Below are 5,964 nucleotides of genomic sequence, written 5' to 3' on the forward strand. Positions count from 1 at the left end.
AAAGGGCCCCACATGGGACGACATCCACACCCGTGTCCAGGCAGGTCTGGCCCATGTGGCCACTACTCGTCCCCTGGGGCACTTGTTCCTTGCCCTCAATGTTTCATGCTGTCTTGGGATCTGAGCGGGATGGGAAGAGTCCCTGGGGTGCCTAGGGCCTGCAGTCAGAGTCGGGATAGCACCTGCCTGGGTCAGGGCCTGGAGTGGGTGAGGGAGTTTGAGCCACCATATGATTCGGGCACTGTATGACACAGACACTGTGTGTGCTGGTACCCTATGAACTGGCTCTGTGGATCCCAGAATCTGAGGACAGGGTTTGAGGCACAAACCCACCTGTTGGGGCTGAGGTCAGCAGACCCGCCCTCCACCACGGCATCCCACACGGCACCACAGTCTCCCACGTGGCCCCATGGCTGTGATTAAAGCTGTGATTAAAGCTCGTCCCTCCCATGAGACGAGAGGGACGAGCAGGACACGTACAGGCGGCAAGTGAGGCGGGAAGGGGTCTCACTTGGTGACCTTCCTCCAGAGACAGACAGAGGCTCCCTCCAGCCCCAAGCATGGCTAGAGTGGAGAGATGGATGGGATGTAAGCTCATCCCACCCTAGGGACCAAGGCTGCACAGGGCGCATGTCCAGGCTGTGTCCAGGGTATATAGTCAGGCTGACTGGGACGAGACTGACCGCCACTGGGGACGAGCATCCCTGCACCTCGGCAGAGGGGCCACTGTGGGAGCAGCTGATGGGTGGGAGATGCTGTGGAGCAGAGCCCAGTGCCTGCAGGGCAGAAGGAGGGTTCATTTGGTCACTTCAGGTGCAGGTGGCAAATCAGAACTGCCTGTTTTTGCCCGCTTTATCCTCTGCCCCTTTCAGCGGCAACACCTGCTGACAGCCGCATCTCAGCAACCCCACACCATCCGGGGTGGTGGAGCGAGCGAATCCGGCAGCCACTTGTCCTGCGTCATCATGGCTTTTGCACCCAGACTAGTGACAGGCTGTTCCTCACAGAGAGAAGTCCTGCTGGGGTAGTCAGTGGAGACAGGTTTGAGGCAATTCTCAGCTTCCTGGGTGCCCAACATGTCACAGAGGGCACCGAGGACAGGGCAGCAGGACAAGAGCCTTGAGCCCTGGGGGCCTGGGCTGGGCTTTGTCCTGATGTCTGTCGGTCCTGGGCACCCAGTTTGACTCCCCAAAACAGGCTGTCCTGGGGCACAACTTCCAGCTCAAGGACACAGATCTTGGCCCTTGTCATAGTGTCTCCTGACAAGGCCCCATGCCCAGGTGCACAGATGGACTTTTGCCAGTCGCAGGGCTGGACGCTCTGAGCCTGTCCTCCCAGCCCATCCTCCTCCAGGGCCAGTGGATGGCGGAGCTGAGGGTGGACCTGATCCCCTGGACCAGGAGGTCCCTTCTCTGGCCTGGAGCCACAACTCGCAGGAGCCTGGAGATATTCCTTCCCCTGATAGATCTCAGCAAGGACCCTACTCACGGGGTATCTGGACCTTCTGGGAGCTGGGATGCAACTCAGGCCTCCCTGTGTCTGGGGGCGAGGCCTGGCCTCCGTGTGTGAGGGGAGCTTAGGATGAGAGTGTCCTGTGAAGGGGACAGCTGGGCCAGATCCCCAGGCAAGCCCGTTGCATTCTGGGTATGGAGGGACTAGGTGGGGACAGAGGCAGGGGTGAGCAGATGCTGCCTGGAACCAGGGAGGGAGCAGGCACATTCTCTACCTTCACCAGAAAGGATCCTCTGAGTTGCAGCCAGGCAGCTTCTCCCATGGAGGAGGAGGACCATGGAGGAGAAGTGACCATGGAGTTGGGAGCATGGGGTCAGGCACTAGGTGCCTAAACACTAGCAGACAGATACAGGGATGCCCCAGACCGCATGCCCCTACCTTGTGGGAGGCCTTGGAGGGCACACTGCTGTGAGGTGCCAGGCCTGCCGGATCCCAGGGTTGGGCTGTGCATACATGGGACTGACTCACCAGGCTCTGGGTCTACAGTAAAGTGGGAGAAGAGCCTGGCCATTGGCCACAGCACTTCCTGCTGTTGGATGACCATGTTCAGAAGCATGTGACCTGAGCACGATGTGACCTGGCACCATGTGACCCAGGTACCATGTGACCTGGGCACTGTTTAACCCAGGCACCGTGTGACCCGGGCATGTATGACTTGGCATCATGCGACCCAGACACCATGTGACCCAGGCACTGCATGACCCAGGCACTGTGTGGCCTGGACACCATATGACCTGGGCATCATGTGACCTGGGCACTGTATGGCATGGACACCGTGTGACCCAGGCACTGTATGACCTGGGCACTGTGTGACCTGGGCACCATATGATCTGGACACTGTTGACTCAGGAACCATGTGACCTGGGCACCATATGACCTGGGCACTGTGTGACCCAGGCACTGTGTGGTTTGGGCACCATATGATTCGGGCACTGTATGACATAGACACTGTGTGTGCTGGCACCGTAGGAACTGGCTCTGTGGATCCCAGGATCTGAGGACAGGGTTTGGGGCACAAGCAGTGACCCAGGAGCCCACTAGGCTGAGCTCCCAGGCACTGACCTCTGCCAGCCGGTCCCCAGAGGCCATACTCCTGCCCAGCGGTGAAGCTGGAAAGGCTGGGGCAGCAGGAGTTTCCTAGAGACCTGGAGCTGTGGAGAGGCCCCTCTGCTCAGGTCTGAGGTCTGTCCCAGCTCTGCAGAGAACAAGAATTTCCGTCTTGCTTTGCTTTACCTTCCAAATAATGGAATGCAGCAGGAAAACACAGCAGGATGGTCTGGCTCCGGGGGCTGAGTGATTCAACTGTTAAATTATTCAGTTTTCATTTGAAGCTTCTGGGCAATGCAGGGGACTGGGGACCAGATCAATCGTGTGATAGAGACCTGCCCTGCCGCTGTGCTGGTGGAGGGACACAGCCTGTGGCCAGACCCCACACCAGGATCGAAGGCTGACTCCCATGGCCCCTTTCCTGACCCAGGGTGGCTCCCTTTCCTGGCCCAGGGGGCAGATGGGAGGAGCAGAGGGGCTTCTGCAGCAGCCTCTGGAGAGATGGGGCAGCCAGAGCAGGACAATCACTCTCCCCGCCATCTGGAGTGGCCCACACAGGCCTCAGAGGGACGGGATGGTGGGGTTGCACACCCAGCCCCACAGGGCCCTCACATAACCCTGTGGTGCCCCTGGGGTTCCTTGGGGGTAGGCATCTGAGCATGGCTGAGCTAGGAGCTCCATCTTTGTCCTACCCCAGCCAGAGTTTGGATGGTTGAGGACACACACGTTCCCATGCTGACTCCTTGGGAGGAGTCCTCACGGGAGCTTCTGCCCCCTGCTCCTTGCTGCCTCCAGTCTCCCCTTCTTTGCCCAATAGCATCCACCTCCTCCACATCCCAGCATCAATCTGGACAGCTGCATCCAGGTGCTCTCGGTCCCATGAAACGCTTGCACGCCCTGTGCCTTAGCCTGGCCTTCCACAATTGACCATCCTTCTCACTAAGCTTCTATCGTGCTGGCTGGCTGGAGGTGTGGGGACACTGTTCTCTAGAACTTGGGGCCTCCTCCAGGTACTCACAGGGCTGGGTGTGCCCGCCCGGCTGTGACCTGGTGGCCAGTGCAGATTGACCATGTTTCATCCCCCTGCCCTGAGAGCAGACCCGTGGCCACCAGCCTGTGACCCCTACTCAGCTGGCGGCTCCAAGCTGACTCATGCACCCTGGCACTGCCCCCCCGCCCATTCTCCAGCAGCTGCTGACCTCCCTCCCCCCAAGGTTACTGGTCACTTTGACCTGTCGCCAACCTTGTGTTTCCCCAAGAAGTTCTGAGCCACAGGGCCCTTATCCCTAGCCCAAAGCCTGGACAAGTGTGAGAACTGAGAAGGGTCATGACTGAATGTAAGAGAGGTAATGACAGGGAGGGAGAAGGAGAGTCAGAGTCAGAGAAAAAGACAGAGACAGAGAGAGACACTGCAGAGAGAAAGACAGAGAGAGACACACACAGAGAGAGATAGAGGTAGAGAGACAGAGAGAAAGACAGGGAGACAGACACACACAGAGAGATAGAGACAGAGGGAGAGAGGCAGAGACAGAGACAGAGAGAGAGACAGAAGCAGAGATACAATGACAGAGAGACAGAGAAGAGTGACAGACTGAGGGAGGGGACAGAATTTGAAGACTGGCAGAGGGCCTCTGTCCTCCGTGCCCTGCCTGACCCTAGCCTGTCGGCCTGCTCCCAGGGTGTGCACAGAACTCAGCCCCGCCTGGGCCATGGAACTGGCAGGTCTGCCTTGGAGTCAGTGCTGAAACCCAGATCCTGGACCTTTCTCTTCTGAAGAGTCTGCACGCCCGGCACCTGCTGCCACCTGGACGCTGCATTGACTGTCCTGAGGGCTCAGGGGCATCTTCCTGCACACAGTTGGTGAAGGTCATGAGGCCTGCTCTAGGCTCAGGGTTCATCTCTGGGGTCTTCCCTGGGGTCCCCTTCAGGTCAGTGGTGGGATTATCCACCAGATGTCAGGTGGAGGGATGAGAAGTGACCTCTCCTTCCTGGACTAAACCCCCTTTGATGTCCATTCCCAGACTCTGAGGACACTGGAGGGACCGGGCTGAGCAGACCCTCAGACTCACAGGCAGCTAGAAGCGCAGAGCAGCTGTAGGGGGCCTGCACTGACTCCACTTGGGAGCATGAACTGGAGACTTACCCTCCATGTTCCCGGGCCTGGCCAGGGTGCTGGCAGAAGGCGGTGCTGGAAGCTCTTGTCCCTGCAGCCTGGAATGAGTACTGCCTTCTGCCTGGGCCTCTTCTGATCCAAGAGCAGGAAGCATGGATGGTGCTGGAGCTGCCCACAACTTCGAGTCATCCTGGGTTGCAGGGCCACAGGAGGTTCTTAGGACCCCCCAGACCCTGGTGCCTTCACCCTCTCTGGGCCTCTCCTCCTGCATCCTCCTTTGCTGAGAACCCTACCACGGAGACAGGACACAGGAACTGGCACTGAGACTCTGGGGCCAATGGAGGGGGTTGGGGCCCCCATGTCCTCCAAAGCTCAGACTGGAGGTGAAAAGACTGAGGGAGGAGTAGGAGGTGGGAGCAGTGGTCTTCCCGGCTGAGTGAGGGTAGGATCCTGCCCAGGGGAGTCCTGATGACTCAGCCAGGAAGGGACAATGACATGTTAATGCAAGGGCCACCGGGAGTGTCCGCCCCTCGGCCTGGAGCCCAGAGCAGCTCTGGGGGTACCCTGTATGGCCTTATTTTCTGCTGAGCTGCGGGCCTTTCCCGCAGCCTGGGCCGCCCACTCCACAGAGGAAGCAGTCCCCCCTTCCCCCTGAACTGGGGAGACCGACCTTGTGGCAACCCTGTGCTTCTGCAATGCAGCCTCTGCGGTAGCTGAGGGAATCCCAGGGACCGGGAAGGGGTGGACTGGGGTGGTGTTGTGGAGAGGAACCCTGGCAGAGCCCCCCTCCTGGTCTGCTGCTCCCCAGGGAGCCCCCAGTGACCTTCGGGTGTCCCTGTCAGTCTGTCCTACCCCCACCACAGCCCAAGCCCCCAGTCTGAGGGGGCGGGGGTCTTTGGGCCCGTGCCCCTAGAAGGGAACTCATTGTGTCTCTTCTGGAGACCCTGTCACATCGACACAGCCTGGACGGTCTCGGTCTCTCCTGCGAGGGGCTTCGGGGGTTCTTGGGGGTCTGGGCACCTTCCCCACCTGCAGTGTCCAAGACGGGTGAGCAATGTGGGGGGTGTTGGGAGTGGCGCAGGGGACGGCGACGCCACCTCGAGCCCCCTCAACCTTCCGGGCCAGTGAGGACCTTCCCACCGGGTTCTCAAGCGTGTGGGTCTGACATCCAGAGGTGTCTCCAGGGCGGGAGGGGGGTGAGGACCCCATTGTGAGTGGTAAGTGAGGACCCCGCCGGGCAGGGGCGCCCTGGCAGGTCAGCCCCGTGGGGACCCCCGACAGTGGGGGGGGGC

This window comes from Carlito syrichta, unplaced genomic scaffold, assembly GCF_000164805.1.
Source record: "Carlito syrichta isolate Samal-C Ts95f unplaced genomic scaffold, Tarsius_syrichta-2.0.1 Scaffold307178, whole genome shotgun sequence".
Taxonomy (NCBI): domain Eukaryota; kingdom Metazoa; phylum Chordata; class Mammalia; order Primates; family Tarsiidae; genus Carlito; species Carlito syrichta.